The sequence below is a fragment of the Schistocerca nitens genome, chromosome 2, assembly GCF_023898315.1.
Source record: "Schistocerca nitens isolate TAMUIC-IGC-003100 chromosome 2, iqSchNite1.1, whole genome shotgun sequence".
NCBI classification, from domain to species: Eukaryota; Metazoa; Arthropoda; class Insecta; order Orthoptera; family Acrididae; genus Schistocerca; species Schistocerca nitens.
The window spans coordinates 802,337,473-802,349,053 of NC_064615.1; the positions used below are offsets into that span (position 1 = coordinate 802,337,473).

General features: G+C 43.8%; 1 pseudogene; it reads left to right on the forward strand.

Moving 5' to 3' along the window:
- The first annotated feature begins 4,949 nt into the window (after positions 1-4,949).
- LOC126238065 (5S ribosomal RNA) lies at positions 4,950-5,067 on the forward strand (annotated as a pseudogene).
- Positions 5,068-11,581: the final 6,514 nt, after the last annotated feature.

An 11,581-nucleotide genomic window follows, 5' to 3' on the forward strand; every position in this document is an offset into this window, starting at 1 on the left:
TTTTAACCGTTTACTGCTATGTACTGGTATGACATGCAACAACACAATGAGAAGCAAACACGAAATTGTTTCCCCCGTACTCCTGTGTCAAAAAGAGCATATGCATCCGAATTCCATAAACTGCGACTTCAGGTTCTTCAGTGTTCCTGTGTACTTGAAGAAGTATTTCTTTAGTAGCCCTGCCGCGTTGATTACCAGGAAAGCGATGAGGCGTCATGGGATGAGGTCTCTAAAACGAGACAATGTGAAAACAGAGACAGCTTAGACCCCCCTCACCCACTCTCTTTCTCTTTCTTTCTCTCTCTCACCCCCCCCCCCCCCCAAAAAAAAAAAACGCACTCATTTATAACGCACACATTTATCCAACTGTCACTGTTAATTGGGGTTAGTCGTCTTGAGAAATAGGAAACTGAGAAGAAATTATGATAATGTGTATGCATTTTGTGTTGTATTTGACACAGGAATTCATTTTAAAGAACGGGTAGGACAAATAACGATACCAAAGACGAAAAATGATTTATATTTCGGTTAAATCAAAGCAGTGCACCGAAATCGTAAAAATCGAAAATAAGGTAGAAACGCAACACCACTTGCGTAGATATTTCGTAAGTATTGTTCCAGATGACTGCTGTGGTGTACATGACAAGCTTAGATTCTATCAGTAAATAATTTTTAACATGATCCATGATGTCTTTTTCCTTTTGTTTAATGTCGCAGATGTTTTCAGTACTAGGTTGACGATGTCAAAAATTCTTCTTCTTAAATTAAGACTTTCAAGATCCCCAGTAACAGATCTAGTGGATTCAGGTATGGAGATCTAGTTGTATTGTATGACCAACAAGACCAATTGCCTCGAGGGAAAGTATGAGGTGTCATTTCAGCATTTACCATAACCTTGAGATTCTGAGAGATTGGAAGCCGGTGACTTATACAGTGAAGGGATCGCTCCCCATGAGATCATGTGAAACGAAAAAGCAAACCCGCACAACGGATAACTAATTAAATATCAGAATTAAACAAGCATGGCTCAATTAAAATAGAAATATAAGTCTGAAAACTCACATAGATATACTGATGAAGGCTTCCATTAAGGTAATAAACGAAACTACGTGTCTCTAAAGGTCAAAACTCAAATAGATATAATGATAAAGGTTTCCATTAAGCTACAACCCTGAAGAGCCAAAGAAACTGGTATAGGCACGTGCGTTCCAATAAAGAGATATGTAAACCGGCAGAATATGGCGCTGCGGTCGGTAACGCCTATATAAGAGAACAAGTGTCTGGCGCAGTTGTTAGATCGGTTACTACTGCTACAATGGCACATTATCAAAATTTAAGTGAGTTTGAACATGGTGCTATAGTCGGCGCACGAGCGATGGGTCACAGCATCTCCGACGTAGCGATGAAGTGGGGATTTTCCAGTACGACCATTTCACGAGTGTACCGTGAATTTCAAGACTTCAGTAAAACATCAAATCTCCGACATCGCTGCGGCCGGAGAAAGACCCTACAAGAACAGGGTCGACGACGACTGAAGAGAATCGATCTAGTGACGGCAGTCCAACCCCTCAGAAAATCATTCAACGAAACATCATCGATAGGGGCTTTCGAAGCCGAAGGCCCACTCGTGTTTCCTTGATGACTCCACCACACAAAGCCTTACGCCTAGCCTGGGCCCGAAAAAACCGACATTGGATTGTTGATGAAGGGAAACATGTTGCCTCGTCGGACGAGTCTCGTTTCAAATTGTATTGAGCAGATGGACGTGTATGGGTATGAAGACAACATCTTGAATTCATGGACCCTGCATGTCAACAGGGAAATGTTCAAGCTGGTACAGGCTCTGTAACGGTGTGGGGCGTGCGTAGTTGGAGTGAAATGGGACCCCTGATACATCGAGATACGACTTTGACAGATGACACCTATGTAAGTATCCTGTCTGATCACTTGCATCCATTCATGCCCATTGTGCATTCCGACAGACTTGGGTAATTCCGCAGGACAATGTGACACCCCATAAGTCCAGAATTGTTACAGAATGGCTCCTGGAACACATCTGAGTTCAAACACTTCCGCTGCCACAAATTCCCCAGACATGAACACTATTGAGCATATCTGGGATGCCTTGCAACGTGCTGTTCAGAAGAGATCACCACCCCCTCGTGCTCTTACGGATTTATGAACAGCCCTGCACGATTCATGGTGTCATTTCCCTCCACCACTACTTCAGACATTACTCGAGTCTATGCCACGTCGTGTTCCGGCACTTCTGCGTGCTCGCCGGGGCCCTACATGATATTAGGCAGGCGTGCCAGTTTATTTGGCTCTTAAGTGTAAATGAAACTAAATGTCACTGTAATAACACGATTTATTGCTTTACGGATTAATGTATGCTAACCAGTGAATAAACAAGGCAAATAATTGCGAAGCGGTACAAGGTTGCAAAAACATGTACGAAAGTACAGGTGGGTGGGTTGAAAAAGAAATGACAAAAATTGTGTTCACTAAAATTGTCAATGCTTGATGCATAAGTTGATATCCTACAGAAAAGACGCAGAAAGGTACATAGAAGAATCATTTCTTTAGCCTAAATGCGTATTGATGCAGCTAGCTTGGCTGTATGTTTTAAATCATAAAAACGAAATTTTAACTGTAAACAAATAACTTCGCAATTCCCTCGACAAAACGTACGCAAATAAGGCGCATGATTAAACGTTCCACTGATACTCGAGCAGAGAATGGCTGCAACAGTGGCTGAGAGTTCTAGGTTCAGCTCTGGCGTCTGGGATCAGCTATAAAGCAAAGACAACGATATTAAGAGGTAATAATCTCTCCCTGAAGATCTAGAGCGAATTGGAGTACTGTATCATACCCTGAGAGGAAGTGTCTTTCTCCCCACCTTCAATAAATCTGACTAGGGTTTCCCAGCGCTGCAACCTCGTTAGCCAATAGCGATGTACATTCCGCTTCCGACCAACGAAAGGTTTATAACAACTACCACAATTTCACTTCTTGTAATGAAAGTGCACTGGTTAACCAATACTGTTCTCTCTCAGAGTGGGGCAGAAGACAGAAATTTTCTTTAACTATCTGTGTGTTTTCACATTTCATCCAACAAAAATTGGTGCTTGTCTGCACTCATGAATCTCCAGCAGTGCTACAAAATTAGCTGTCATGAGCCAACCATAGGCCGCCTTACAAAATTTAAACATTTACACCTGTGTCCTCCTCCAACTCTCAATGTCTACGTCTCATGTTGAGTGTATCGTGTTTTTCTCTTCCATTCACAGATATCTTTTCTAAAAGGCATTCTTTAAGCTCCACACCCATTGAAAGTTTACAATGTGCTGAACACTTAGTTTGCTACTCCCACAGCGACCGCCGGGTTTCTTCCATACACAGCTCGGTTCCAACATGTACCTGACTGAGCGCTGGCTTTCAGTTGAAATATTTTTATGGTCTACACACTGTGTTCCCGTCAGAGCTCTTGTGCGATCTCACAGTTGGTTAGTCGTCCCAAGCACCAGAAAAGCAACAACATTAGTGGTAGTGCATGCCGTGCTCCAACACAAAAAAAAAAAACCGTCTGAAGTAATCGGGTATCACCGGCTGCCACACCTGAAATTCAGAAATTGATACTGTATTTTTTACCGGCTCCCCCGTGGTTGCGTGCTCTGGGAATTTACCTCTTTTCTGAAGAAAACTCGAGTGTTTAAAATCACAGTTCTTGAAAAATCTTGTCTTGCATCTGATGACATAGCGAAGTTATCTCGTAGTATAAATAACTCATTACACGTTCAGCACAAAAATAATACATCTGTAACGTATGTTGCTAGTCTCGTGATAAAAGTCCATGTACCTTGTTCATTGAAAATGGATGGATTCTTTTTATTTATTTATTTTTTTTTTTACTCACACACTGAAAGAACGACCAACATTCTTATTGTAGTGCTGAGAGACATGGTGCCAGTTCTTCACTTTGTACCTAATTCTCCCTGTGTGCCACACTGTACACGAAGAGTGGTTCCTGGCCTCTAAAACCTAAAAATATGCCACTCTCCAACATCACACTACTTCGTAAAGCACTGGTCACTGCTTGAATCCAGCATTAGGCATATGTGTGTGAATTTTATACGTGTCACTACTCATTGTTTCCCGACTGGAACCAGGAGCAGTAAAACAAATGCAACAAGTCTGCATCATTATGGAACTGCTTATCATGATGCAGTAGTGCATAATTATGGTTTCTCCTTTGTATCCCAAAGCTGTGACAGGTTCCATCAATATCAACCAATTTAGTGGCAGTGAAAATCTTCTTCTGCCACTCGCAAAATATCTTCGGCTCCATTAATAACTTAAATATGTTACCTAGAAATTATATTCTCAAAATTTCATTACTCTATACTAATTAACTTTTGGTGCTGCTATTTTTCCCACCAGTGGGAAATCTCGAAATTTGGCTGCTTCGTATCACTGGTGTGTCAAGGCTGGCAATAAAAGTTCCCGACGCCTGGTCCTCACTGCGGACGACTGCTCTCCTAACGAGGCGTGGCGCTCGTAAAACCGCGCACGTCCCACACTGCGTCGCTCCGCCTGCATCTGCTCCGGAAAACCGCGCGGCGGCGCTGTGCAGGGAGTGGCTCCGCCTCATGTCGCGGCCCGCGGCTTCCCAGCAAAAAACAAAGCGGCGACCAGCGGGGCGGTCGCGTTAATGACGGCCAGATTAAAGCGGAACGCATCGCGGCGATACGGAACACCTGCCGCCACCGCCCGCCCGCCTGGCGACACCGCAGCGGGCCCGAGCGGTCACCACTTTCCTTATGCAGTAGTAGAAATCAGTGTAAAGGTATGGATATTTGTAGGAAAATTAACATTGTCCATTGGAATAGTTGTTCATAGTGTACATGCAATAGGACGAGATCACTATACCGACAAATGCAGTCAAATGGGGCAACGGCCTTGCCGCAGTGGTTACACCGGTTCCCGTGAGATCACCGAAGTTAAGCGCTGTCGGGCGTGGTCGGCACTTGGATGAGTGACCATCCAGGCCGCCATGCGCTGTTGCCATTTTTCTGGGTGCACTCAGCCTCGTGATGCCAATTGAGGAGCTACTCGACCGAATAGTCAAGAATACCATCATAACGACCGGGAGAGCAGTGTGCTCACCCCACGCCCCTCCTATCCGCATCCTCCGCTGAGGATGACACGGCGGTCGGATGGTCCCGGTAGGCCACACGTGGCCTGAAGACGCAGTGCAGTCAAATGGTGTCAGTTTTCATGTCAGTATTACAGTATATAGAAAGACGTACCCGATTAAGGTGGTAGAAAGTAGAAATCGATATAAAGTGAGCCGACAATGTGAGGTGTCATTTGGTGCGTACGCGCCTTTCCTGCAGATAGGAAACAGAAACCATAAGCGACAGTGCGTTCTGTGTACAAAGACCGCGTTTTTCACAAGGCCTCGCGGGAAACAGTTATCGTGAGATGAAAAAACAAAAATCGGTGCCTACAAAGAAACGGGACTGTCTAATCGTCAAACTGTCAAGAATCTGAACTGTTAAAGTGCTGTGATAGATAATTTCGTTAGATTGGGGGCACAATATGGACAGAACGACAAACACAGGCAAAGCAGAAAATACAAAAATGGCTATAAGCACTATGGGACTTAACATTTGAGATCATCATCAGTCCCCTAGACTTAGAACTACTTAAACCTAACTAACGTAAGGACATCACACACATCCATGCCCGAGGCAGGATTCGAGCTTGCGACCGTAGCAGCAGCGCGGTTCCGAACTGAAGCGCCTAAAACCGCTCGGTCACAGCGGCCGGCAGCCAGAAAATTATCTGATGTATCGAAACGCTTACTTTTCGCAAAGCAAGGGCCACAGACCGTTACCTTCTCAACTTGTTGCTGACTTACAGTTAACAGTAACTGTCACTCGCGTACGGCAAATTTTGGCACATGGCAAACATCTTTCGTTCAACAAACGACTGCAAAATGGTTCAAATGGCTCTGAGCACTATGGGACTCAACTGCTGAGGTCATTAGTCCCCTAGAACTTAGAACTAGTTAAACCTAACTAACCTAAGGACATCACAAACATCCATGCCCGAGGCAGGATTCGAACCTGCGACCGTAGCGGTCTTGCGGTTCCAGACTGCAGCGCCTTTAACCGCACGGCCACTTCGGCCGGCTCAAACGACTGCAGAATCCTGTTCTAACACCCAGACACAAGCAGGCTAGTTTGCATTTTGCTAAAGAACATAGATCATGAACTTTAGAATGGGATAAAGTGATCTTCCGCGATGAGAAGAAGTTTAATTTAGATGGGTCTGTTGGATGTCAGCATCATTGACATGATGTGAGGACAGAGCGGCAGGTAAGAATGAGCGGAAATTTTGTGGTGGAAATGTTATAATTTCGGTAGCCTCCTGCTTGACTGGACACTAGAATGAGCTCTATCATTTACACTGAGGCTCTAGGGACAGAACTGCTTAGAACGTATGAGGGACCAGTGGACGGATCTAGTGTTTCAATAAGATAATGCATCAGTGCATGTTAATGCTACAACCAAAAAGTGATCTGAAGATAAAGATATCGATGTCTCGCCCTGACCTGCGAGTAAACAGCATTTGAATCCCATCTTTGATTAGTAAACGAAACGTGCTCGGTCAAGGTTAGAACCTTGCCTCCGCTTCAATTTTGAATAAATATCATCAGCAATGGGGCCGAACACTTCCGGCATACGAAGTCACCGACATTCTGCCAACAGTCTTGACAGAGAGGGTGGAGGAACGGACAAAAGGCACAGGGCAGTCTCTTGTCCTTGGGGTGGGATACCGCCGATAAAAGTGGAAGAATCAACAATGATCATCAACGGCATGAGCATGCACAAGGCAATGGAAGTTCTGCATTAAAGAGACATAATGTGTGTCCACAGGATATGTGGTCTATAACTGAAAAAAAGTCATGATGATCTCTCCATTGCCAAAAGATTCCAGACTAAGCCCCCATTCAGATGTCTGGGTGGAGAAAGCCAAGGGGCAGGTGACCATGAAAAAAAGATTGAATAACTAAAGAAAAGATAACGCTCTACGAGTCGAGGTATGCAATGTCAGAAGTTTGAAGGTGTCAGGGAAGGTAGAAAAATGTGAAAAGGATAATGCTAAAACTGAATCCACTTGTAGTGGGATTTAGTCAAGTGGCTGGAAATCAGACGAGGACTTCTGGTCAGATGGCTGTAGGGTGATATCAACAGCAACAGAAAACGGTATAACGGAAGTAAGATTCGTTATGAATACGAACATGGGATAGAGAGTGCGTTACTGTGAACAGTTCAGTGATATGATTGTTCTCATCAGAATCGACAGCATACCAACACCGACAACGATGGTTCAGGTATATACATGTCGACGACGCAAGCTGAAAATGAAGAGATAGAGAAAATATATGAGGGTTGCGAAAGGGTAATTCAGTACATAATTGGACGTGAAAATCTAATAGTCAAGGGGGATTTGAATGCGGTTGTAGGGAAAGGAGTAGAAGAAAGGGTTCCGGGAGAATATGGGCTTGGTACTAGAAATGTGAGAGGAGAAAGTCTAATTGAGTTCTACAATGAATTTTAGCTAATAATAGCGAATACTCTGATCAAGAATCCCAACAGCAGGAGGTAGAATTTGAAAATACTGGGAGGTACATGAAGATATCAGTTAGATTACATCATGGTAGGCAGAGATTCCAACATCATATACTACATTGCAAGGGGTACCAAGGGGAAGTTATAGACTCAGATCACAATTCAGTAATGATAAAGAGTATGCTGAAGTGTAAAGTCTTAATACAGAAATACTAAATAGTTCAGGAGCCAGTTCAGTTAAAGAGAAATGGACGACACTTCAAAAAGAGCAATCACAGAACTTAGAAGCAAAAACATAGGTACGAAGAAGCAAGTGAGAAAAACCGTGGGTAGCAGAAGAAATATCGCAGTTGATCGACGAATGAAGGAGGTACAAAAGTGTTCAGGGAAACTCAGCAATATGGATATATAAGTCACTTAGGAACGAAATAAATAGGAAGTGCAGGAAAGCAAAGGCGATATGGGTGCATGAAAAATGTGAAGAAATCGAAAAAGAAATCATCGTCGGAAGGACTGACTCAGCGTACAGGAAAGTTAAAATAACCTTCCGTGAAATTAGAAGCAAGGGTGGCAACATTAGGAGTGTACTGGAAATTCCACTGCTAAATGCAGAAGAAAGAGACTGCAACTGATAAAGAACACGAAGAAGCTGTTCTGGCTACGACGTTAATAAATCGGCACCGTGGTACGAGACATATTGCCAAGGAGTGTGGAATCGGCCAGAGAAGTGATATTCACATCCTGCATCAACAGAATTTTCATCCCAGTCATTCGTCACTACATCAGGCACTCGGCGACTGTGATTTCGAACGTCTTGCAGAATGTTGTCTGTTTTCCCTTCAGCAACTGAGAAATGATCATTCGTATTCGCAACGTGTGCTCTTTACCGATGAAGCAATGTTTACTAATCACGCTAATGCAAATTCGTATAACATGCGCTATTGGGTAGTCGAAAATCCACACTGGCTTCGTCAGATGCAACATCAACGGCCACGGAGCGTAAACGTATGATGCGGCACCACAGGAAATTACATTAGGGACCTTACTTCGTCTCAGGCGTCCTAATTGGACACTCGTAGCCTACGCACCCCTTCTGACGAACATTATGCCGGTTCTTCTACAGGAGGTACCACTGGATATTCGACAGTGTACGTTGCTGCAACTCGACGATTATCCAGCTCACTGGTCCCGTGTTCCAACACAAATACTGAATGAGAACTTTCCTGGACGTTGGACAGAACGAAATTCTGTTGTAAAATGGACTGCGAGGTCTGCCGATTTGGCTCCTCTTGATTTCTTTTTTTGCGGAACACTCAAAGACGCAATCTATGAACAAGTCCAAGCAATCTATGAACAAGTCCAACTACACCAGACAGTATGTGTCGTCGCATCTACCATGCCATCCACTGTAATTACATCTGTTAATCATTCCTTCTAACGCCGATTGGCATTTCAGTCCACTGTCAACAGTTTGAACACATGCTTAAATAAAGGATATAATTGTTTGGAAAGCAAAATTTATGTTGTGTGATTTGGGTGGTTACCAAATTATTGTTAGTAAAAAGTTTATTAAATTTACGTGTGTACGAAATCGCATTGCGATGTGAAATAAGTTGACAGCCTAGGTTTGAATCCTGCCTCGGGTATGGATGTGTGTGATGTCCTTAGGTTAGTTAGGCTTAAGTAGTTCTAAGTTCTAGGGGACAGATGACCTCAGAAGTTAAGTCCCATAGTGCTCAGAGCCATTTGAACCATTACGTGCTTACGTTCAGCATTAAACAACGTTTCGTTACAAAGAATATTTATTTTTCGGTGTACCGATGGTCACCAAAGTATTTTTAATGAAATGTTTAGTTCAACGAATGTATCCCACGTGATATAATTTAGAGCAGTGTAGGCAGCGACAGATGTCCGACAGCGTGTACTCGTATTTTACCTCTAAGAAGCACACAGGCAGGTACAAAAGATAGATCAAATCTTCCTTCTAATATTTGGCTATTTAATACATTAGTTGCTTTTTGCAGCGTATAAGAGCTCTCTCGTTCTGAAGAAGAAACGATTGATTTCTCAGTTTCAACTCATGTAAATCTGGGAGCATACACAACTGTGAAATTGTGGTGTCACCGCCAGACACCACACTTGCTAGGTGGTAGCTTAAATCGGCCGCGGTCCATTAGTACATGTCGGAAGCGCGTGTCGCCACTGTCAGGATCGCAGATCGAGCGCCACCACACGGCAGGTCTCGAGAGACTGACTAGCACTCGCCCCAGTTGTACGACGACGTTGCTAGCGACTACACTGACGAAGCCTTTCTCTCATTTGCCGAGAGACAGAATAGCCTTCAGCTAAGTTAATGGCTACGACCTAGCAAGGCGCCATTTGTACCATTGCATGTATCTCAAGATAGTCTCACTTGTATCATCAAAAATGCTGTATACCAAAGGACGATATAAAAGTTACGTGTTCTAGTAGCTACGTTCTTTTCTTTATCACATTCATTACGAATCCTGTTCCAGACTTCGCGCCAGTCGGCGTGTGTGTACGTGTGCCCTCTCGCCTACCCGTCACTGTGGACTGGCTGCCTTGTCAGTCCACTACAGAAATAGTTTTCCAAAGCCTTTTGTTATACACTACATTCTAGCGTATGTCGTATTTCCATATACAGCATTCGTAGGTGAACCCGCATCTAGGTCATAAGTTGTTCCAGAGGGGAATAAAACTTTATTGTCGTAGCGCATCGCCAACATTATGTTATACAATTGCGCAGCCTAGTCGGAGACCCCCGTCTGGCAGTGTCTGCACTACAAATGCCGTTTCCGGCCTCCGGGCTCTCACATTCTAGGACATTTCTCGAATTTTTTGGCTCAAATGGCTCTGAGCACTATGGGACTTAACATCTATGGTCATCAGTCCCCTAGAACTTAGAACTACTTAAATCTCACTAACCTAAGGACATCACACAACACCCAGTCATCACGAGGCTCGAATTTTGTTACGATAGTTTTCAAAGTCAACATTAACAAACGCTACGTCACTGTAAATGTCTTCTGAAGTAGTGTCATACGCATTTATAAAAATTATAGTTATATCAAAAAAAGTACTTACTTCAGTATCTCAGTTGATAACAGCGCTAAAAATATTAATCAAACAAAACCATACGTGCCCCTCGATGCTCTAACATTTGGCGAAAACCATGTTTTGATATGTGTAACAGTTACGTCTTACGTGACTCACCCTGTACTGTGTGAAAAGAAATGATTCTTTAACTCTATTTTTTGTCTGAAGATGTTCCTCCGTCGTCTTCTGTTTACTAGGAACTCTTCAGTCCAATCACAAAGTTAGTTTGATATTCCTTACGGTCGTATTGTTTTCACTAGGTGACGTCCGCAGCTCGTGGTCTTGCGGTAGCGTTCTCGCTTCCCGCGCACGGGGTCCCGGGTTCGATTCCCGGCGGGGCCAGGGATTTTCTCTGCCTCGTGATGACTGGGTGTTGTGTGTCTTTCATCATTTCATCCCCATCGACACGCAAGTCGCCGAAGCGGCGTCAACTCGAAAGACTTGCACCAGGCGAACTGTCTACCCGACGGGAGGCCCTAGCCACACGGCATTTCCATTTCCATTTCACTAGGTGACAGTAACGAACTGTATCGTACGCCTTCTGGAAGTGAAGACGGCGTGAATATGGACGCCGGTACGGACTGCCTTTGGGTCTCGCGTCCAAAACGAATTTGTTCCACGTCTCGGAAGGTCTTATTGTCTACTGAACGTTAAACACTGATATTCCTACTACTTTTTTACACTGGTTGCAGCACACACATCAGTTCAGCTTAGCGGATTTCATACTACACTACTGGCCATTAAAATTGCTACACCAACACGAAATGCAGATGATAAACGGGTATTCATTTGACAAATATATTATACTAGAACAGACATGTGAT